The sequence below is a fragment of the Haliotis rufescens genome, unplaced genomic scaffold (genome assembly GCF_023055435.1).
Source record: "Haliotis rufescens isolate VD_foot unplaced genomic scaffold, xgHalRufe1.0.p SCAF_9, whole genome shotgun sequence".
Lineage (NCBI taxonomy): Eukaryota > Metazoa > Mollusca > Gastropoda > Lepetellida > Haliotidae > Haliotis > Haliotis rufescens.
The window spans coordinates 42,147,624-42,173,442 of NW_025964383.1; the positions used below are offsets into that span (position 1 = coordinate 42,147,624).

The 25,819-nt window shown below is 42.6% G+C and overlaps 1 protein-coding gene across 2 annotated transcripts in view; it reads left to right on the top strand.

Moving 5' to 3' along the window:
• Positions 1–6,166: 6,166 nt before the first annotated feature.
• The window catches only part of LOC124111072, a 71,080-nt gene continuing 51,427 nt past the window's right edge, over positions 6,167–25,819 (top strand). Inside the window, exon 1 of one of the 2 annotated variants that reach the window (XM_046470622.2) lies at positions 6,167–6,393. The gene's annotated coding sequence lies outside the window, so the exon portion shown is untranslated. The remainder of the gene's footprint in view (positions 6,394–25,819) is intronic. The other variant, XM_046470621.2, reaches the window with a different exon arrangement.

Consider the following 25,819-nt stretch of genomic DNA (forward strand, 5'->3'; position numbering starts at 1 on the left):
TACCCAAATATCGTTGACTTCGACGTTGAATAGTGTCATGAAATCTGATTATCCTTTTGTGTGCAATATTTCTGGTTGATAAATCTAACATATTATTACTTTAAGAATAGCGACTATACATTATTATATATCCCTTATCAGGTCTCTGTAACATTTGCAAAAGGATACAAATATAAAAATACAACTGAACCTAAATGTAATGTTTTAATATCCTTACGTTGCTGAGTGCAGCATTTAACAACAAACAAACAAAACATGATATATTTAAGAATTATGTCAACAATTCCGATGCTAAAAATAATCTCACAATCTCCATACCTCTTCTCTCTCTCTTTTTCTCTTTTTTTTAATAATCTGAAGGAATAATAATGGCAATACTATCATAATTATCATCATTATTTATGTTACTTATCCTCAAGTGAAGAAGTCCTTCACACTATACATTCAGTGAAGAAGCCCATGAACATATGAACTATGTAACATACTTTTAATGAAATTAGATGAACAGTTGAAGTAAGCAAATGATATTATTCGGTCGAACGTCTATCAGCCATCTATTCTATTCATGAAGAACATTTCACGTGGGACCAACAGAGGGAATTATGACTATCGACTTGCTAATTATTTTTTTATATTCATGCCAGCTCAAACGATCTATTGGCTTGATTTATTGTTATGGTATCCACAAAATAAGTAGGATCCGATTTTGTCCGTTTTTGTTGAATTAAAACTGAACAATATTTGCTGTTTACATATCAAAGTTTGCCAAATTGTTACAAAATGTTTGCCCACAGCAAGGCTACGTATCCCCAACATATTGTGCTAGGCACAGTATCACTGGACTGAAAAGGGCGGTATTCCTCCTTGTGGGTCACCTGCTTGGCAATATGGGACGGGAAAACTGCAGGGGGTGAGGGCAGTTAAGTTGATGGTACAGACAGATAAGAGAGATCATTTTACAAATGTGAAACCTCAGTCCACAAAGGAAGAGGCGAAAGCTGAAACTTGGTGAGGTTTACAGAACAAAGGCAGTTATTTCTAGTTACTTTCTAGATACATTTAATAAAACAATTAATGCGTGTGTGTGTGTGTGTGTGTGTGTGTGTGTGTGTGTGTGTGTGTGTGTGTGTGTGTGTGTGAAGAAGAATTGTACACCATAAAAATGGCTACGTATGTAGTTGGGGTAGATATGTTGAATGCCCGGCCAGTATGACCTTTGAGTACAGGCACACCCAGTATCAATACTCATACCTGCCACATCCTCAACCACTTAACTTACTCACACATGTACAATCATCTGACAACATGTTCGCCAACCCTCGTATCACAACGCATGCCCGCATGCACGCATGCACGCACACACACACACACACACACACACACACACACACACACACACACACACACACACACACACACACATTCTTCTTTCCCCACCATTATGTCTACGTCAGCCATCATGGATCCATGCGCATGCTTTCATACATAATCCATCCTCCCACCATTCCCCAACATCCATCGAACTATAACTATATCCGCCCTCATGTATCGGTATTCGTGCTTTCATACATACATACACCCCCCTACCATTCCCCTACATCCATCGCAGTATAACTATGACTATAACCGCCTTCGTGCATCCGCACTTATGTTCACATTGCATTGCATATGCATCGAATTACACGTTTAACATATCGTAAATATTTTACAACATGTACATATTATATATCAGCAAACAGAGATTATTATAACGCAATAGATTTCATCCGTCAAAACATCACAGAAAGAGGGGCAGCCTGGAATTTTACAATGAAATCTGAATGCACTAAGACGTTCAACTGGTCAGGAGGTGAGAGTTGCGGAAGATTACGGTAAACTTCAGTTACAGATCTCCATTACGAATATCTAAAGTATGAATAAAGATCACAGCTTGCTATGACGTGTACTTCATGCCTGCAGAAAAAGCAATGTCCTTAGCTCTAAATTGTATGTCTAAATGCTTATGTAGACAAAGACCCAAATGTATATAGGCATGACCTTATTATATTCTACGCAAATATCACCACATTTAAAAACAAAGCTAGATTGAGTCTTTGAAGGGCATTAAGAACTGATACACACAAGGAAAACTATTTATGGATGTCAACGGAGGAACACTGCGTTTCGGAATATATACTTTCTCCTTCATCAGGTGCATATTATTAAATGCTATGAGGCAGAGAACATATATTTGTACCTGTAAGAACAACAAAAGTAAAAAGATAGCAAAGAAGGGAACGCAACAAGGGAAGCCAACAGATAACTGGCATGGCGCTGATTACCCCGCCTCCCGTTTGCCCATTGTCCATTTCCCATTACCAATCATTCATAAGTTAAGTTTTGGCTTTAATTTGTCCATTGATAATCAACAATCAACGTCTATTATCTCCACCCTAAAAATATGTAGTTTACTGAGAAAGTGGTATCCAAATATAATGTGTGTTACTGTTGACCACTTTCTTAAAGGCATTGTTGGTTCAAAGCTTTCGGTCATAGAAGCCGTGCCATTTTTCTCTTGTCAGAGGAGTACACAAAGTATACGTCATCTGGACTAACATTTTTGGTTCGGCGGCTGGGTTAGATCGCCAACTTTGTGTTCTGGCGATTGGGTGCCTCACTCACAGTGTGGGTTCAAATCCCGGACGGGACTCAACCCAAGAAAGTACGAGAATCTGTACTTCACTCAGAAAGTGTTATCCCAATTATAACATTTGTTGTCAAGAAAACACAATAAATGTATATTCGGCTTTGGATGGGTAATGATATCACAGACATATACGGATATTGATGATGACTTGGAGGAGCTTCGTACGCACGTCTTCTCAATTCAGGGATTGGTAAATCCAAATATGTGTGTGCGCGTGCGTGCGTGCGTGCGTGCGTGCGTGCGTGCGTGCGTGCGTAAATGTGGGCCTGTTGGATGTTACATAAAACATTCATCTTGAGCGGGATGGTAGTTCGAGTTGGATTAGCATGTTAACTATATGATCTTCTTTAGGCAGAGAATGCCGCGCATGAATGTATTGATGAAATTCCTAGGTACATGGGGCTTTTTCGTCCCCAGGAATACCCACAGTGGAGACTTCAATGGGGATAGGGTGTACACAATGTGCTACCTGGTAGATTGTGTGTCATCAGACCGGACAACGTTAGTCTTTGACTGATTGTGGCGTAAAACACACTTATTCATTTACTTATATCGGAAATTGAATGTTCATCTTAATTGTTATTGTTGAACATGTAATATATTTTTAAAGAAATAAAACAGTGACATAATAACTACAGCTTTATGTGAGCGCGAGTAGCTTTTTTGGAATGAGATGAATAAGTCTTATAAAGTTGTAAGCCTTTTTACAACCGTGTAACTATGAATTGACTTTATTGGGTAATCAAAAAAGAGATAGGACCTAAAATAGCCAAATTTCATACGATTTCACTTGTCCGCCATCTTGGATGCAAAGGCGAAAACATTTCAGCGCGTTTGAAGCCACTGAGGATGCCCCCTGCAGAGTTGGACGAACATTCTGCGGTGGCGCGGCTGAGTTGACCAAAGGCTATCAGCAGTATTTCCTGTCGAAGTTATTTAGGTCAGTTGTGTGTGTGTGTGTGTGTGCGCGTGCGTGGGTGAGATTGGGGGAATAGATGATAGATTTAGCAACATGTAAGGTCATCTTTAGTGGGAGGGTATTCGCAGATGGATTAGCATATGAACTATGATTCTCTTTAGACAGAAAATGAGGATCCACGATGTTCGACCTGGTAGAAGTGTGTTATCAAACCTCACATCATTGGTTTTTTGACTGACTGTAGCGTCAAAACAAACTCATTCATTTACTTGAACTGAATGTTCATCTTAACTGTTATGGATAGTCACGGAGCCATGATCCAGAGAACAGGGTGTCATTAGATAGAAATAAACTAAGTAATAATAGGATTACCAGAAAAACGGGGTTTTACACACAAGCCAATAAACTTCTCTCATTAACACCAGAGTAAGTCAGTACAAGATTGAAAACTGCCCCATAATTATGTAGGACATGCTTGTCGGGTATTGCTACATATATATGTGAAAACAAAGTTATTAAAATGAAGAGCAAAACTGATGAAAGTTAACAATAAACGTGTATACGTGTTATATCGTCACTGCAAAAATAATGATTGTTTGTCTTTAGTATTAACATTCAAATACGTTATATCTGTATTAGCGATATTGTCTTTGTTCCACCGGTGAGTAAGCGTTAGCCGTACTATCTCGTAGTATAATTGAATTTCTGAAGACATCACGATACAGTTTTTACGATGCATCACGTCTGCACTAGCGCTTGATAACAGCCTTGTGTTTGGGTGTTTCAGTGGTTTAAATCGCTGCTGTTGATATTGTTGATTAAACTTTGATACTATGAACAATATAATGTTATGTGAGAGGTTGACTTTAGAACGGTAACATACTAATAGTATATAGGATGACATAAACAGAACAATGAGAAGTTCGTCCAGATTAGTGTTTAGGCAACATTTAATAATTAAAATAATTACATTCAACAACTCCCCTTTTAAGTCCATTTTCCTGACTTATAAGTAAATGCAAGAACAATCGGCCGGAATACAATGTATAGTTCTTGTCCACTTCCATATGACTATATAGCATACAATAAGCTATCGGGTCCCGTTTAGATCGGTTTGGGTGGCAGCCTAGATAGCCATAGAATAGTTTCATCTTGGAATCTCCCATATCACTGGGGATCCTCTTCAATTTAAATGGAGTTACTCGTTACGATTCCGAACCTTCACGTGACTGTGTTTATGAAACATTGTCAAATAGTGGTGACATTACATCTAGGAAACAATACGCGAAATCGCGCATGCACAGAACGGAAAATGTGGTCAAGGCATTAAGTAATCCGCATGCGCAGAACGATTGATTTCAGTACTTCCGCTAAGCGCTTCGAGTGCAGCGTCAAACGCGGGCCTGTCATCTAACACGCGGGGACTGACCAATGAAATCTGAGAAGTAGAAATACCGGTAGACGCTGTTGCTTGATTGACAATGTCAATTTAGAAAGGGAGGAGCTTAACGCTATCGTTCTCTCCCAGTAAATTCCGATGTCAAATAACGACGTTATTTGGACGGAAAAACGATGGTTTAAAACGTCCAAATAACGTCGTTTTTCCGTCCAATGACCATATACGGAAAAAAACGACGTTTCCGTGTTTGCAGTGACACACACACGTGCATGCACGTCTCTATATAAGTGCAATAATCTTGGACGCGACGCTTAACCCAATTTTTACCTCACCTCACCTCACCATGTCACCTCACCTCACCCCAAGTGACAGGCGATACATGAATGTTTTCCACATCTTCCGGTTATTTACGCGCTTCTTTATGTTATTTAAAGAGGACACCTGGTCCATAACGGAGGTGGAGGGTGTATACCTCCATACCCTCCCTCTCCCATTTTTGCTTAAGATTTGAAAACATTATCTTCCATTGTAGTAGTGAAATTGTAATTAGATGTATTTATACATGTTACTGTGCGGAGTTAGCCATGTGGATTTTGGGTGATGACTCGCACGCCAAAGGACCGTGTTTGAGTCCACTGAGCCCCCCTGCGTGAGTATTGTTGAAAGCGGCGTGAAAACACTCACTCACTCACAAAAGCGGCGTGAACACTTACTCACTCACAAAAGCGGCGTGAACACTCACTCACTCACTCACTCACTCACTCACAAAAGCGGCGTGAACACTCACTCACTCACTCACTCACTTCCAAAATGTCATATCATTTCGAAACTTCAACTGATCATGCCACTAACACCACCAGCTGACACAGACGTCTCCCAGCGTTCCCCCCACCGCATGCCTAACCCCAAACTGACCTACCCTCTCTTGGAGCACACCACATGAAACACATCCAGCCATCCCGCTAATTTCATATATCTGATCTTCCCAGCATACCCTCCTTCCAGCTTTGTTATCTCCGGCGCGAGAACGACAAGCGGGGATCTCCCACCATTCCTAATCTCTCAGTTAAGCTGGATTCTCTACCGACACAAAAACATTCCAGGCTACTGCTCTAAGACTTTTGTGACGTTGCGCGATCTCGTTGGCCAAAACTGGCAGCATTCTGCTTGGCTTTTAACAGATTTGTAGCACGTGCGAACTTCTCATCCCCCGCCCACTTTGCCTGCTATCTAGTCACTTATCCTCGGTGAAGATTAGGTATTATTCTCTGAGATCGCCGGAGCCAAGGGTAAAGCTAAAACCTGCCGGAGTACTTTATCTCTAAGAACGTTTGTCTGACACACGTGTCCGCAACCCCGCTTCCTTGTCTTAACCGATTGTTGAATAAGGTGAGTGTTCGCATGATTTAAAACTCTGTTGTGTGCGTTCTTAATTAGATAGGTTACTCCCAAAGTTTGATTCACACTTATTTGCTACGCGGATTGAGCATTACAAGCAGGTGCTGTGATGAATTATTATTATTATCATTATCATCATTATTATTATTATTATAATACAGATTAAAATAAATGCAGCAAAGAGGGTTTTGGTGATCCTAATACAGTCAGGCTGGTTAGGCTCATCACTTCAGGGCCCTTGCAATATTATTATTATTATTATTAATAATAATAATGATAATAATAATAATAATAAAAATAATTATATAACAGAAACTCCGTGGTGTGGAGTATTGCTTTTATATTATCTCACCTTTATTTTATTTTTTTGCAAACAATACTACTCAAGACATGTTACAGTCGAACCTCCTTATCTCGAACTTAGCCATCTCAATTGTACGGATACATCGAACCTGTTCACCCGTCCCGACCAAACCACTATAAATACGACCCGTGAAGATCAGGGGTAGAATAGGTCTTCAGCAACCCATGCTTGCCGTAAAAGGCGACTATGCTTGTCGTAAGAGGCGTCTAACGGGATCGGGGGTCAGGCTCGCTGACTTGGTTGATGCATGTCATCGATCGCAATTTCGTGGATCGATGCTCGTGATATCAATCACTGGAGTGTCTGGTCCAGTCTCGATTATTTACAGATCGCCGTCATATAGATGGAATATTGCTGAGTGAGACGTTAAACAACAAACCAACAACCAGGTGTTAGCGATAACTGTGCTGTCAATGATGAAGCATGTGCGCGAAAACCAATGGTTTGTTTTCACATCATCTGATGGACTGTATACCTGCATCTCAAACAGGTGCTTCCATTTGGCATTAACTTTCCGTTTGACGAAATAAACGTTCTGAAAATAGACGGTAACCTTACTTTTGCTGAATGCGAGCTACCTTAGGGCCTGTGAAGTCTGGCCCCCATCGGGAATAGTCTCATGCAAAGTTACCTTCTGTGCTGACATTACTGACGGGAAGGGATGTATTGGCAAACATATTCACATTCAGTGGAGCGGCTTATTACCTAAAGTCGGAATGACAATCGGGAACATAGATAGTGCAAGGTGGGTTTGGGTGGATGGGTGGATGGGTGGGGGATGGGGTAGAGACGATGAAAACGAAGAGAAGGGGGATTTGTAGAAAGAGAAAATTAAGGGAGGAAGAATGAGTGAGTATGGTTTTACGCCGCTTTTAGCAATATTCCAGCAATATCAAGGCGGGGGACCCCAGAAATGACTTCTCACATTGTATTCATGTCGGGAATCAAACCCGGTTCTTCGGCGTGACGAGCGAACGCTTTAACCACATGCTGCCCTACCGCCCAAGGGGAGGAAGAGTGGGGGCGATGAGAATATATATGGGTGAATGAGATTGGGTTTAACGCCGCTTTGAACAGGTTTCCTGCTTGCCAAAGGGACGTAACTTAAAGCATATTGGACACGAATTTATTGATCTATTACAAGCAACTAATGACACATACATAGTTAACACCATACTCTATTTGTCCACCGCTTCTGCCTTTACGAAGCTTTTTAACATTGAAATTTTGAAGAGACCAAACTTCCAAATGTCAAATGGTTACACTTTTACAGTTCTCTTTCTTGTCTTTGATCCAATGCTTTACAATCTGGTGGGGAGAAATTTCAGTCGACAACCAAATAATAATATATATTCCCGACCAGTATTATACATTGTGGCAAATATTTTTGAGACGATTCCTCATCCTGTTTGTCTGAGGGCCTTATGACCTGCGCGTTCCCTTCCAATTCACACTGTTCCGCCGGACTATGTTTCTAGGTTTGTCGTCGGTTTCACAAAAATGGTAAATGTCTGAGACCGGCATCCCTCCAGGTTTTCATCCCACATTAAGCTGATACACCGTGACATAACGGGAATACGACAAAGCGGCGTTAAACCCGACTCACTCACTCACTCCAGTTCAAACTACCTTCGCAAAGAATGTGTTCTGATAACGAACCAAAGATATTATTTTGCCAGTTCTGTAATGAACAACCCAGCTATAAATCCCAATAATCTGAAACACACGACTTTGATGTGTTACTGAGTACTTGATGCAAGGAAATTTAACATTTGAATTTTCCAAGCATCAAATACACAATAACACCCGCAAATCTCTGTCAGGAGAGAAACGTGTGGGTGTTCTCCTCCAGAGTCAGTGGTCCATATGCTGTTGTTCCGCGTGATATCTGACACCAAAACATTTGAACAAACAGAATAGCCAAAGGTTCTTAAAACTACGGGATGTCAAGACTGGTGTAATGAATTGATGGAACGCACACATCTGGAAGCTCGGGTATCTGTTGTCTGACAAGATATCACACCTGTGACCTCAACAGTATGTCAGTCTGGCCAATACCGACCTCTGAAGTGGAAGGTGTCGGTACAATACTGTTTAAGTCCTGTCTTTCTGAAGTTGATGAAATACTGAGTGTGAATCTTTTATTTCTGAAGTTGATGAAATAATGAGTGTACATCCATTTATTCTCTGAAATCGGAGCCACTTTTTAACACATACGGCCTTAGCGATTTCCGCATACTATTTTAGGACGTTGGTTGGTTGGTTGGTTGGTTTTTTAACGCCGCACCTGAACAATATTCCAGCTATATGATGGCGGTCTGTAAATTATCGAGACATTACCAGAAAATCCAGTGATTAATATCATGAGCATCGATCCACGCAATTTGAATCGATGACATGTATCAACCAAGTCAGCGAGCCTGACCACCCGATCCCGTTAGTCGCCTTTTACGACAAGCATAGTCGGCTTTTACGGCAAGTATGGGTTGCTGAAGACCTATTCTAGCAATAATTATGATAATTCTTGTCCTCGGTTAAGTAAGCGTTTCGTAACACAACACATCCAATCCTTTACTCACTGCATAAACGGATTTTATGCAAAATACTAAAAGGATAATAAAAGTATATATAATAACGGACATATTACCGAAAGAAAACTAATTTGACTCACACATTAGCTGAATAGTTTTAATTCTTAACACATACAACGAAACAACGATACAACGGCTGTTCAACAGTGACATCGTTTTCTACAAACACAACTACAACTTTTCGAAATTCACTTCTACAAATCCGTGAAGAGAATGAATGTTGTTTTATGCGTTAGTCATGAATTACTATTCAAACCAGATCATGGCGGCCATGGTGAAGGAATCTGAACATCGCCATGATGACACTCCGCTAGGTCACCATTACGTGACAAAGATGTTAAAAGTAATTTCTGGTTGAAAGGTGTAAAGAAACTACGCTCTCGAGACACGATGCCGCTTAACCACCTGGGCCCACTTGCACAAAGCGATCTTAGCGCTAAGATGATCGTAACTCCCATACTTTAACATAGGCTTACAATAGTTGTAGCGCTAAGATCGCTTTGTGCAAGTGGGCCCAGGTCACCCATTACGCGACAAACACGTCAACGGTAGTTACTGGTTATAAGAAACAGGTGACAGGAATGATTTAGGAACATCAGCATTCTTTCTCCATGCAATATATCTTTGGCAGCAAAGAAGTTACCACTTTCTTTCTACAACCCCCTTAGAGTGTATCATGAGCACATGTCCAACACACCGCTGTATTGTATATTGCATTATTTCAAAAATACCGTGCGTTTAGCCTTTTCGGCCTCACAACTAAATATGTTTATTCAAGTGAAAAAATATTGGACTGTGTGATAACAAGCGTCAGTGTGATAGTTGAGAGGGCTGCACGTGCTTGCCGGTAAATGCCAAGGAAACAAGAAGCGTGTTGCTTACCGTAGCCATAAGGAGCACATTACATAGCTAAGGGACCGATCATTTGATATTCTGGGGGTGGGGGTGGGGTGGGGGAGGGGGTGCCGCCTGTAATGTCATTTTTGAGGCGGGCAATTTTATTTTCAAAAACCTGCAGCACATTATATTTTTATCAATAACATCCCAGCCCCAACGCCGTAAGAATATCTAATGACCGATCCCTTGCAAGCATCGTGTTTGCGACGGCATTGACGTTTTAATTATTGGTGTGGCTGGGGTAATACCTTACACCTCGCTATTACTTCTGCGTATGAAACAGACCATACGTTATTAGGATTGGGATCTTTTTTTAGAGAAAAGTAATCTGTTCTCGATTCAAATTTAATGTTGGAAAAGAAATACTTGTCTTCATCATTGTATTTGTCTTCATGTGTTATAAAAATATATAAATCGTTCACTAAACGTGGTGGATGTTCTAAATAATAATGTGTTGTTGGTCCTAAACAAATTTCAGAGAAATTTCTCTTACGTTTCTTGTACACTCTCTCGATCCCTCACTCACACGCTCTTCCTCTCTCACTCTCACACACTCTTCCTTACTCTCACATGATCTGTCACTCTGGGTCTTGCTTTCTGTCTCTCGCTTTCTCTCTCTATCACATTCATACTTTCCCTCATTCCCTGGTTCTCTCACGCGCGTGAGCATGAACGCGGAGCAAGGAGTGTTTGCTTACATATGACAGATGCGTTACTGTATATATTCATTAGACACTTAGAGATAGGACACGCAGTGAAGCTGTTTGCCACGATCACTTACTGATGGATTGTGAAGTACGCTTGAAACTATTCGAGGCATCTCTGTGTTGCACCTTTCTTATTTCGACCAACATACATGTACATGTTCATTGTTGGTTTACACGTATCTGCAACAGCATCGCGAGTGCGTCTTTCATCAAACATATTTTATTGTTTTTCGATACATCGCCAAGCTAGTATCAAACGTATGTGTGAGATCGAATTCCAGTTCCCTGAATGGCTGATCCATGGCGATAGCCTAAAAAGTGTTCAACTCGCTTTCGTTGTAAGATGGAATCTGACAGACACTCGTGTACTAATCTGTTTCTTACACACCCTAAATTCACACCATGCCTCTGAATATACTTTGCTTCGGGGACACGCCGCGTAAGAGCGTTAGCGTGTCAAGTAAATGTAGTTTTTCCAGTATTTTTTACACACACACATGGACGCACACGCACGCACAAAAACTCGCACACACACTTACGGATGAACGAACGCACACACACGAGCAAACACACACATACTCTTACATCAGCATATGTGAGTGGCTGCTTGTACTAGTCCGCATGTATGCCGGTGTTATGGTGCTTGTCCACTGAGCTACCTTGCCGAAGTTTGACGTGGATATCCCATTCAGACACATTCGGCCAGACCCTGCTACTTTAAAGGGTAACAACAAGTACCATCTTTTCACGTCTTTTAGTATGACGTGTCCAGAGGATCGAACCACCGACTGTCCGCTCTCCGGGAAGACGCTCTATGCACTACACCCCGGAGGCGGTACATAAGCCGTGATCCGGGGTAGAATAGGTCTTCAGCAACCCATGCTTGCCGTAAAAGGCTACTATGCTTGTCGTAAAAGGCGACTAACGGGATCGGGTGGTCAGGCTCGCTGACTTGGTTGATGCATGTCATCGGTCCCAATTGCGTGGATCGATGCTCATGATATTAATCACTGGATTGTCTGGTCCAGACTCGATTATTTACAGACCGCCGTTATATAGCTGGAATATTGCTTGAGTGCGGCGTTAAACAACAAACCAACCAACATAAGCCGGAGATGCATGACCATTTCGTGCACTTTCCAAGCTGACAGATATATACTTTTCGTCCAGCGTAAATCAGAGGAGACCTCCTTGAGGCTTTTCCCGCCATGACAGATTTACTGTATTTCCAGAATCCCTCAAACAGGAGAAACTCATGCAAATGCTTCAGAATGTATCTTTATGCTGTCATAACCCGGAGCACTGGTATTTGTTTTTAAACTCAAGTATCGACCTCAGTCGGCGTGGCACACGTAAATCCTTGACACTTCAAACAGAACGTCACATTGAACGAGCACTCGCTGACGCCGTAAGTATCTACTCCGCGCGTACATCTCCTACTTCGGCCATAGTATTCCCATCATGCCTTGCGAGTGTGTGTAGAAGTCTACGGGGTGTCATCATCGCCTCCTCTATACTGCATTTCCTTCTTCAGTTTATTTAGCTTAGAGAAAGGTTGACGCATGCGTAAACACAGTAAAGGTCACGACGGGCGTGAAACTGGGATGTTGTCTTTACATACATGTGTAATTGTAACGGGCGTATAAGCGACTGCGCGTTAAATAGTAAAAGCAGTTTATTCAGTCCTCGGCCGCTGTTGACCGACATGTTATTTTTATTTGTTGTTTTCTCGTCAGGGAGGTAACAGACAAATGAATTTCACCTGGTCCGCTTCTTGTGTGTGGATATCGATGGACAATTAATATTCTCCTGAATTGCTATGATGATGATAATGATGTCAAAGGACAATTAATATTCTCCTGAATTGTTATGATGATGATGATGATGTCAAAGGACAATTAATATTCTCCTGAATTGTTATGATTATAATTATTATTATTATTGAGTCATAAATTTCATGTATACACCTTAGAACAACATTATTGAGTCACAGTTAGTGTTTTATTAGAGCAAGAACAACGAATATTAGATAACAGAAGGAAATTAAAAAAATAGTTATATTTATCTATTCAAAATAATTTAAACTCGGATTTTCAAGACGTCATGTGACAACATGTCCCCTTGTCCAAAATTAAAAAAAATCCTAGTGAAATTCCAATTCATCCATCAATTCCCTCACTTCTTCGTTGGACCTGTGAAGATCCGGGGTAGAATAGGTCTTCAGCAACTCGCTTGCTGTACAAGGCGACTGTGCTTGTCGTAAGAGGCGACTAACAGGATCGGGTGGTCATGCTCGCTGATTATTTACAGACCGCCGTAATATAGCTGAAATATTGGTGAGCGCGGCGTTTAGCAACAAACAATCACACAAACTTCTTCTTGGAGGACGCTGGGATGACCAGTCATGATCAGCAATTGTTTAAAAACAAAACGTGTGGATTCAGGGTAGGAAATGATCCCCTGCAACCTACACTTACCTGGGCGACATAATGGATCGATGGTCATGTTCGGTGACTGCAGCGTGGATCGTTGCCCATACTATCAATCACTGGATTCTCTGGTTCTGATTCGATTATATGCTATAAGTGGCGTAAACCCCCCTCACTCACTCTACCGTGTTCTAAACATTAACGATATTATTCAAGGCACGTATGTTTTCATTTTGGTCCTTTAATATGCTTGCATAGCTTACGTTATGCATATAGCAGTTATTCTAATCTCAAAACCTCCAACATGTAAACCTCACAAGATAAACAAACACTCTGGTGGAGAAATAATCAAAGCGTAGAATTGCTGATATTATGCTAACGAAAATAATGAAATGTGATTTCGTGTAATTGAATCTGCAGGCAGGCTCCTAGTGTGTCATACCGACCCAGAAACAAATATATCCACTACAGCCCATGCAAGTCTATAATGTTTGGCAAGTCTAGCTTACTGCAGTATCAAGAAAGTCTCTGGGCTCCTTTTTATTATATTTTATATGTATAGTTAAACAACTTTTTTTTTCTGTAAAATATGTTCATTTCAGAGACTAGATGTTAGTCTAGCACGCTCCGTAATCCTGAACATGTGAAGCAGTCTGTTAAAACCGTGGTTTCCTCCTCATCTTTAGATGACATAAAGTACATACGTTTTTATTTAAACGTTTTCCAGCATGTTCAATACAGAACTGTTGCAGAGGCAGACAGTCTACATACTGATTATTCGCGCATTGATAACAGTTCTTCTTGTGCAACGTGTAGGTGCTGGGGGTTTATTAAATGACGTTGTTGATTTATTACGGTTGTGTTGGGATTGTAGGGGTGATGTGCAAGATCTTCAGAGACAGGTGTTTGTATAATTTTTCCATCCGTCAATATTGAAACATACATTTATTGCTGGTATTAAGTGTACAAGCAGCTGATCAAATTCAAACGGGGTTTTGACCATGCAACATGGTGATGTTTCTTTGAGGATCGGTTTTCACACATGTGTGAGAACACCGGCATTTTGTTTGATGCGGATGGTGTTGGGAAAGGCAGCTTTTATATGGTTGGGTTGAAATCGTTGGTTTCCTGATGACGTCGAGTTATGTTTGTGATGACCATTCTTGGTAATGTAATCTGTTTGTGAAGCAATAAAAGTCACTAGCAAGCAACTTAAAACCGTATTCACGCACACGCCCACTTGCATACTCATCCCTTCGCTCAATTCACCGCCCGTGCAACTACCAAGGAACGCATTTTCTCATCCCTAAACTTAAACTCTAAACCCCTCATCCACTCACCCACCCACCCACCTACTCACTAACTCCATCACTTACACTACCCCCACATTCAGTCATTCACTCACTCAAACACCCACCCATCCACCTACTCACTAACTCCATCACTTACACTACTCCATCATTCAGTCATCCACTCACTCACACACCCACCCACCCACCAACCAACCCACCTACTCACTAACTCCATCACTTACACTACCCCCACATTCAGTCATCCACTCACTCACACACCCACACACCCACCAACCAACCCACCTACTCACTAACCCCATCACTTACACTACCCCCACATTCAGTCATCCACTCACTCAAACACCCACCCACCCACCAACCCACCTACTCACTAACTCCATCACTTACACTACCCCCACATTCAGTCATCCACTCACTCACATTCACATGCATTTCGGAGCCGACAATAACATTCCTCGTTTCATTTCAGAGAAAACAGCACTCTTCCCCATTGCATGTCGGATGCGACAACAATCTGTCTCCCTTATTCCGTTTCGAAGAAGGCAATATTCTCCTCATTGTATTTTGGATTAGAAAATATCTTCCTCAATTTATTTCAGACAAAACAATACCCCCCATCACCCATCACCCCTACACACACCCATTCCCCCTACACACACGCGCGCACGCGCACACACACACACACACACATGCACACACACACGCTCACACACACACGCACAAACACACACACGCACAAACACACGCACACACACACACGCACGCACACACACACACACACACACACAATTCCGGAGACGACAAAACCTTACTCATAAATTCTGAGGAGACACCACTTCCTTCAGAACAAGTCTCTTTGACACAGAGAACGAGCTTGAACGTTGATGTACACCTCTGGCATCACTCCTATGCATATATCCAGTTGGCAGTGTACATACGTAGCGCCCAGAGAAACTGAAACTTCAGCATATTGTCCCACATGCATCACAAGACGCCACAATGAAAACGAGTTATTGCCAAACCACTGAAACGATGAGGCTTGAAAGACAGTCACGCCTTGTCAACAGGTACAACAGCATAAAACAATGACTGAATCAGTGGTCACGCCTTGCCGCCAAGTACAGCAGCATGGCACAGTCACTACTCAAGCAGTCACGCCATGTAAAACAGTCACGTTCGTGTAGAACACTAACTGATCCACCAGCCATGCCATGTCAAGCAGCATAGTCGTCTAGTCCTATATCTCAGCCGTTCAGTGACAACTCACATGTACCTACAGTCTAAATAACTAGCTTCATGACAGACCTGCGTTTGACGGCAGAAGCAACATGACTTGTAAATTATTCCTGACGCGGAAGACTAAAAGACATGCTGAAAATTCTTCAGATGGTTCTTTATGTTCTGCTACAAGTTGCACGGGAGTACCAACTGCCAACTATAATAAAACAATGGGTTGTTTTGGCATATCCGGAAACTCTTGTAGTCTCAGAACCATATGACAACAAGAACATGTTCTGTAGTAGGTGCTTGTTGACGCCTTTCTGTACAAACTGTGATTCAATCTTAAGCCCTGTCAGAATTTACAAAATATTTACTTTGGAGGAAGAAACATGTCAGGAAGTCACATTCACTCAACTCCTTTTTCGGGTCTAAGACTCACGGGGATATCACCCCGCATGTTTTGAAACTATACACGGGTTCAAAACGGAAATATAACTTGCAGACAAGTGTTTACCATTCTCCAAAAAATAACAATTTCCGTTTTTATGTGTCAGCCCTCATCTAATTACCGCTCTCTAACACCTATCATGGTTAAGGGTTTATTTACAAATTTGAAAGTCGGTTTGAAATTGAAACCATACTGTTTCTGGCATGCGGATCGGAAACCATCAACAAAACAACAATTCGTTACATCATCACCGCCCAGACCCTTCCGTGTTCCCCAGGGAACATACGGAACCATCCACACCAACAGACATGTGCATCATTGGAAACACTGTCTTCCCCTTACTGAACAGTTTATTTTATTGCCCTTCTTAGATTTTTATCCATGACCTTCGCGGGCATTCACTGTCTATTCTCGACACTTCTCGTACGCCAAAACAGTCAAAGTGAGACAGATCTATCGTTCTGAGAATGTGGTTTATTTTTGCGTTCCTCCCGATTTATTTCGTTACTTGTGAAGTGTGGGCCTGACAGGTTATATTTCTTTGCTTCCCGATCTCACTGACAGTTGGTACAAGGGTGGATGTTCCGAACATTCTCGGACAGACAGACGGATAGCTGCTACGTGTCTGGTGCCTGCTGATGCGTTTCCGCCGCTCTCGAAGCTGTCACCTCGCTGTATCCAAACATAGATGAGATGATGGAAGCTTTTACAACTACCGTAACCTGGTATGTGGGAGCGAACAATGTACGGCGATCACATCCCACTACTGTTGCAAAAAAGACAAGTTACAAAACTCATATTGGGGTAGTATTTATACAAAAACAAATTCAGTAACTCTTCTATTTCAACAATCGCACCTGGAACCATTGAAAGTGAGGTTAAATTGGGTTTAACGTAGCTTCCAAGATTATTGCACTTATATAGCGACGTGCATGTACGTCTGTGTGTTTGTGTGGCTGCTTGTAGTAATACGGACTGATGTCGATTTATAGTGCTAGCCCACTGAGATACCATGCCGCATTTTAACATGAATACCCCACTCAGACACAGTGTACTGACTCCGAGCCGACCAGTCCTTGTTTAAGCTCCTTAATGCCGAGCGCCAGACAGGGTAACAACAAGTACCATCTTTAAACGTCTTTTTGGTATGACTCGGCCGGGGATGGAACCCCGGACCTTCCGCTCTCCGGGCGGACGCTCTACCACTAGACCACGGAGGCGGTCGGAACCATTGAAATAAAAGCGACAAAATTCTTTCCATAATCATGCTATAAGCAGAGTATATGGTACGATTTCGACTATATCGTAAACACGTGCTTATGAATCACTATCACATAGTGAAAAACAAATGTCGCCAAAAGGTGAACCTCGCCTGCCCAACCGGTGTCACCTGTCACACACATGCAAAGACATGTCAATTGTTCCCCTGAATAACTAAAGAATATATGGTCCAAGTCAGAATGGGGAATTGCATCGGACATTAATTTTGTCAGTGATGCATCAAATTTGGAAATGTCCTCCACATGTTGTAACCCTGATCAAACAACGTTTGTGCAAGAGTCGTTTGACGCTCTGCCATGATCAGTTCATGGCTAAATCGTAATCGGGCAATAATGCAATGGACGGAAACTGTAACGAGTGAGTGAGTGAGTGAGTTGGGTTTAACGCCGCTTTTTACAGGATTCCAGTTATATCGCGGCGCGTCAGCTTGATGTGGGAGGAAAGCCCGAAGTGATGCAGGTCTCAGACGTTTACCACTTCGGTGAAACCCACGAGCACGGGTATGGTGCTGACAAACCTAGAAACATAATCGGGGCGAACCGGGATTCGATCTCACAATCATAGGTTTCTGGCGTTCCCAAGGGACGCAACTCTACACAGCGAATCGCGACGCCATAGACGGAATCCCTAATAAAATACGTTTGACATAAACAGTGATTAGGCTCTTACGACAATCGAAATTTGTGACTACGAAATGCAACGACAGTCGTAATCTGGAAACACTACAAGAAACAATTTCGGTGATATTATATTGAATATTGAAGCACTTACGACAATGATAAACTGAAACTGTTGGAAGAAACAGTTACGACAATCGCAATCTGAGACTACTGCAATTGTCGAAAACAGTTACGAGAACCGTAATCCGGTAACTTTAACAGCAACAGAATTTAACTCAACATCTGGAACCATAAAACAGGAATTTACGACAATCGTAAGCTGGTACTTAAGAGAAAATTACTCCTATTATATGAATCGTTTACCAACCACCTTTGTCAGATAAGTGAAGCTGATGCATTCTACAACCCACAGATTCCTATAGATAAGAACCCAGATGCCTTCAAGACAGAAAATATGTCCTATCCGGGAGAAATGCGATTATCTACTCGTGCAGTGTGAGGAGGAACACTCTCAACAGTCCTACTCCTTGAGAGCCGTGGGTACGTGGAGTATGTAAAGGCCAGAATATCTCTCTCTATATATATACCGAACAAACAGAATGAATTGTGGGTGTATGGTTGTGATCGTATTGTTAATTGGGCAATCAGTGTCAGTACGTGGACGTTCGCGAACACCTGGTGTCATCACCGATTTTCAGTGATCCATTCATAAACTTTTTACCGCTATTTTTCCTTTTATGCCCAATGGAATCTTATTATTCTCTTGCGTTGTTCTTATATCTGTACAACCAAAATCCAAGAGGAGTGTGGTCTGCTGTGATGTCAGAACATGTAACGATTGACGTTCATACTGGTGGGTTGGTTGGTATGTTGTTTAACGCCGCACTTAGCAATATTCCAGCTATATGACGGCGATCTGTAAAGTAATCGAGTCTGGACCAGACAATCCAGTGATTAATATCATGAGCATCGATCCACTCAATTGGGATCGATGACATGTTTAAACCAAGTCAGCGAGCCTGACCACCCGATCCCGTTAGTCGCCTTTTACGACAAGCTTAGTCGCCTTTTAACGGCAAGTATGGGTTGCTGAAGACCTATTCTACCCCGGATCTTCACGGGTCTCATACTGGTAGGGGGTTCGATTCCCGACATGGGTACAATGTGAGAAGCCCATTTCTGATGTCCCCCGCCGTGATATTGCTGGAGTATTGCTCACTCACTCATCCTGGGGGAGTGAGTGAGTTGGGTTTAGCGCCGCTTTTAACAGTATTCCAGTTATATCACGGCGTGTCAGCTTAATGTGGGAGGAAAACCCGAAGTGATGCAGGTCTCAGACGTTTACCACTTCGGTGAAACCCACGAGCACGGGTATGGTGCTGACAAACCTAGAAATATAATTGGGGCGAACCGGGATTCGAACCCACAATCATAGGTTCTGGCGTGCCCAAGGGACGCAACTCTGCACAGCGAATCGCGGCGCCTTAGACGACTGGGCCACCCGTGCCCCCGATCCTGGGGGAACTATCTGTGAATCCTTCCCTTCCGACAGTTAGGTAACTGTTGCAGACTACATCTTCCATCTGACCTACTACATGCCACTCAGAGACTATGTGGCAGCTGTTAGTGGTCGCTCTCGCTGTGTGTAAAGAAGGATATCGCCAGTACAGATCAACAGGAAACTATATTGGGGAATCTAGAGCTATTGGGCATTGAACTTGCTGGTCGTGATGCTAATGAGTAGACGCACCTTGTGTGTTGTAGTATACGTTCATTTGTGTATATGTGATCACCTTGTATCTTCACTGTACATATAGAACTTTATGATTTTCTAGGTTTGTCAGCACTTGGGTTGCTCGGTTTCGGGACGGGAAAACGTCTGGTACCTTCATCACATCGGGTTTTCCTCTCGCTTCAAACAGACACACTTGAATATATCTAAGCGGCTTCAGAACAAACTCACTCACTCATTCTATATATCCCGAACAAAAATTTCAGGGTCATGAATATTTGTGGGGCTAATTATGTTATACAAGAACTCATTCTTGTTCACGATCCCTAACTCTTCTACTTCACTAATGTCTCTCCCTTCTCTTTTAAAGATGACCGCCTCCGTGGTCTAGTGGTAGAGCGTCCGCCCAGAGAGCGGAAGGCCCGGGGTTCGATCCTCGGCCGCGTCATACCGATAGACATTTAAAGATGGTACTTGTTGTTACACTGTCTGGCGCTCGGCATTAAGGGTCTAAAACAAGGACTGGTCGGCTCCGAGTCAGTATACTGTGTCTGAGTGGGGTATTCATGTTAAACTGCGGCATGGTATCTCAGTGAGCTAGCACTATAAATCGGCATCAGTCCGGACTAGTACAAGCAGCCACACACACAAGTACATGCACGTCGCTATATATGTGCAATAATCTTGGACGCGACGTTAAACCCAATTTCACCTCACCTCACCTCTTTTAAAGACACTCATTTTCAATCTTCTCCTCCCTTTGGCCCCCTGCCCGTCACCGCTTTTGGCCTCCGCTCTCTCCCTCATTACCCTTCCTTTTCTCTCCTGTCTCTCCTCTCCGCTCTCTCCCTTATTGCCCTTCCACGCCTTTCCTGTCTCTCCTCCCCGCTCTCCCCCCAATTACCCTTCCTTGTCTCTCCCTTTCCGCTCCCCCATTACCCTTCCTTGTCTCTCCCTTTCCGCTCCCCCATTACCATTCCTTGTCTCTCCTTTTCCGCTCCCCCATTACCCTTCCTTGTCTCTCCTCTCTCCTTATTACCCTTCCTTGTCTCTCCCTCTCCGCTCTCACCATTACCCTTCCTTGTCTCTCCTGTCTCTCCCTCTTCGCTCTCACCATTACCCTTCCTTGTCTCTCCTGTCTCTCCCTCTTCGCTCTCTCATTACCCTTTCCTCTGTCCTCTTTGCCCTGTTCCTCCCTCGCGTGCCCCACATGTAACCCCTCCCCTCCGTTTTTTTCTCTTTCGAATCCCTCTCTCCCTTGATCCAACCCTGTGTACTGCGGGTCTACCACACTGTTCCGTGATCACACCTCCCTGGTCTTTCTCTTTCGAATCCGTCTCTTCCTTCCTCTCATTCTCTGTACCCTGAGTCTATCACACCCCGTCCTTACATCTCCTTCATCCCTCCCCCTTTCGAAAACACATCACCCTATTACCAGTTGCATCCACACTTATATGAGCCAGCAGCGTCTACCTTCTTATAGTTTGTTTGAATTGTCCAAATAGGTTACCACCCAGAATTCCCTAAGCTCCTTCCTACTGCGATTTCGCTCTGTGAAAACCAATACATTTTAGTTACGAGCTCCTTCATTTTTCTTTTGAAACTTTTTTACGAAAGAACCCTACTTGGCTGTTCTGGAAGACAAGCACACCTGGCTGTTTTGACAAGAAAAACTTCTTTCAGCGTTCCTAGCAGCCGAGATTCACTGAGTCATCCTTTACATTGAAATCCTACCGGATTTCGAAAAATATATATCATTTTTTTGGTCGATTTTCTGTTTATCATTGGCGTTATATTATCACAAGGCGGATATAGACCTCTCCATGTGATATCATAGCCTGGATTCTGGAAGGTCTGTTCGCTCCAATAGATATGTCTGATATCTCTGTTGTAAGGATCCGTGTTGTTTTAAGGACATGGGTGATAAGGCGTTAAGATTGTACCACAATAAAGTAAGGCGAATATGGAATAATGAGATCTGGTAAAAAAATAGAAAAAAGTAAAAAGTCTGGCATATTTCCGCCCTATTTGCTTCGTCCACGACACCGCCTCGAATGTCAGCTTGCTGCAGTATAAATAAAGCCAGTGCTTATTGTGGAAACAAATTCTATCAATACAAAATCTAGCCATACAGAAAACAGTTTGTTTTCGTATACCTGCGGTTAATGGTCGGAATTCTACTAGCATCTGCCAACATATTTAGCTCGTGTGCTTCCCAAGTGCCCTACCTCTGAACTTCAACACAGGTGGCCAGGTAAAGCGACCTTCTCCAATTTTGGCATTGTAATCTATAGAGCTATCGTAGACATTGATATGCTTCAGTCATAATGCATGTATGTGCAGATCACCCGTAAAACATACCACGGCCCCGTTCCAGAAACAGATCTTGGCTGTTAGCTGTGTTAAAGTATGAGAATAAGGGCCATCTTGGCGCTACGATAGCTTTGGATAACGGAGCAACCGCAACCTTAATGTTTATGATATTGAGTTTGTAGAATTCGGCATCATGCTTCAGGGCTTGATTTAAAACGTTAAATCATTGCATTATCGTAGACGTAGATATGCAGTGTTAACAATCCACGCATGTGGATATCATCCGTCGCTGATATACCAGAAGTAGCATGAAACACATGTCTATGGCGTTGTTGAAGACAGTGATATGCTGTGCCAGTAATGCATGCATGTGCATATCGTCCGTTGATGACATACCAGGATGGCACCAGGGCCCTGTTCCACAAAGCGATCTTAGTGCTACGACTATCGTAAGGCTATGTTAAAGTATGGGAGCTACGATCATCCTAATGCTAAGATCTCTTTTTTGAACAGGGTCCAGAAACATATACCTCGATGCATATGCTGTGGAATTCGGTATTAGTTGTTTGACACTTGGCTGTAAGCATCACCAATACTTAATTCCCAGGCAGAATCATCCGAACTGGTCATGAGTGGCTTATCGAGAACGTGCATCCGGGTCTTTCGAGTACGTTAACGCCAGTTCATGACGTACGTTTCATTGTTTCAGAACAGGATGTATTTTGAGAGACAATACGCCTATTGACTAAACAAGAACTGAATACACACACACACACACACACACACACACACACACACACACACACACATATATATATATATATATATATATATCACTAATTGCTATACTTGATGGCTGCTTCGGAGATGCGCCGATGACTTGTTGACGTGAACGCAGGTATATGAAGTTTATTCCAATGCATATGCATTAGGTGCAAAAAGACAAGAGACAAAACGCCTTTTGAACAAACAAAATAAATACAACGCCACATATCTGTTACTAATTGCAATACAAAGGAGTTCAATTGAGTCGGATATCTCTTTGATCACATATTAAATACATTCACTGTATACTCACACACCTGGACTGCTGATTTTACCGCTTCATCATTGTTGAATGTTAAACCAGCACCTCTTGTCCTGTACGTGCCGTACCAGGTCACCGCGCTCTAGGTGCACGTGCAACGAGTGGAAGTCATGGGACGGAACGTGATCAGTGTCAATTGACGTGACCTTACAGCCTCGTTCTGGAGTGTAGACGCCACATCCATATGCTGTTGTAGTCAGCATGGCGGATCGCCTGTCTGCGAGTAGTTCCGATTTCTAGAAATGAATCGGGTATGGGCGGTTAAGTCTCAGATTTGAAGGGCAACTCCCTGTTGTATGCACGTCGTAACGAACATGTGCATGTTCAGTGACATATCGGACATACGTGAGTTACTATGAAATAGTAAGATGGTCGAGGTCATGCTCAGGTTGCAGTATTTGACTGTTTATTACAAGCTAGCTTGGGTGTATTTGCATTCCGCGTTCACAACCGTTGCTACAACAACTGCGACAACAACTACTACTATCACTACTACTACCATAAGGACTACTGCCACAACCACTATTATTACTACTACTACTACTGCTACTACCACCACTACCACAACAACTACAACAAAAACTACTACGACAACTTCTACTACTGTCACTACTACTACTACTGCTACTACCACCACCACTACTACTACTACAACTACTACTACCGCCCCGGCCGCGTCATGTCAATTGACGTTCAAAGTTGGTACTTGTTGTTACCCTGCCTGGTGCTCGGTATTAAGGTGATAAAATAAGGACTGGTCGGCTCGAAGTCAGTGTACCCACAGAGAGAGAGAGAGAGAGAGAGAGAGAGAGAGAGAGAGAGAGAGAGAGAGCACCGTGGCGTCTAACACGTAATGCCCTCTCGGATATGCCGACATCTGTTCCATGACATTATCATCAATTCTCTGAATATTGACTTACTTCTGCAATTATTATTTCATTATCTGCTACCTTGATGTCTGTCCGTCTTCCTATTTTCCCCATGCAATCCCACACCGGCTGCAGGGTCAATAAGTACATTTCACATATGATAACCACCAGCGTTGCCGCGGCCACGACAACCCCCATCCACTGACGCCACTACCCCAGGGGTAATAGCCGAGACTGGTTGCTATCATTTTAAGCTTTGTTTTCTTTTCTTCAAAGCCTCGGTAATAAACACATATAGATCCCATACAACTGTACGTAATGACAACCATATCCCTTCGTTATCTCTGAAGATTCAGCATATGGTCATTATACGCATGCGCATTGCTGTAATACTTCCGGTTCACCTGTTGTGTTACATCTTGCCGATCCAGACGTTCCACGCCCATGAGGGTCGAGCGGGGGGATCGTCTACATGGAGGCAGATGCTGGGCTTGATTGCAGCTTTACGAACACCATGCGCGTTCCTGCAGGCATTAAACTTCAAATTTGTTTTAAGTGTGATGCGTATAAGCTCACATTTAGAATTCTTTTTTCACCTTGGTGTAATTGACTGGCTATTATCAGCGACGATTACCTATTTAGCGCAGGAATTAGACTCTATATTGATCGAGATTGCGTCACATACCACTGATGTACGAGTCTTGAATCATCAGGCATTCACTGGGCTGGATGGGGCACATATGTCAGGTACATATATTGTTGCCAGGTGAGGCCGTCAAGAGGCGGTATGATGATACGGAATACACTCAGTAGAAAAAAAATCGACATAAGAAATGAGATTTTTTTAGCAGAAATTATGTAAAGAACCATTGTAGACTTCGAAATAAAGGTACAACATTATGTATGGCCGGGGCCAAGGTTCGAGATAGCGCTTTGTGTTTTTGTATGTATTTATAGTGGTTTTGTTTTGTTTGTTGTTTTACGCCGCACTCAGCAATATTCCAGCTATATGACGGCGGTCTGTAAATAATCGAGTCTGGACCAGACACTCCAGTGATTGATATCATGAGCATCGATCCACGCAATTTGGATCGATGACATGCATCAACCAAGTCAGCGAGCCAGACCACCCGATCCCGTCAGTCGCCTTTTACGACAAGCATAGTCACCTTTTACGGCTCGCATGGGTCCTGAAGACCTATTCTACCCCGAAATCTTCACGGGTCGTATTTATAGTGGGTTGGTCGGGACGGGTGAACAGGTTCGACGTATCGGTACAATTGAGATGGCTAAGTTCGAGATAAGGAGGCTCGACTGTATGTTGTTCGTCAAGAGCATTGTTTATTCTATGTATAAAATAATTACATTAGTTATACCGAAACGTCGATTTTTACTGTATTAAAAAAGTTGTTATCCATAAAAATGTGCCTACCTTGCCAGTGATATGTATCGACAAGCCTGGGAGTGTAAAACGTTAAACTTGTGATGATATATTTCAAAAGAATCTATTGTGAGATTTTTTTATATGTTTACTGCACAACAGCT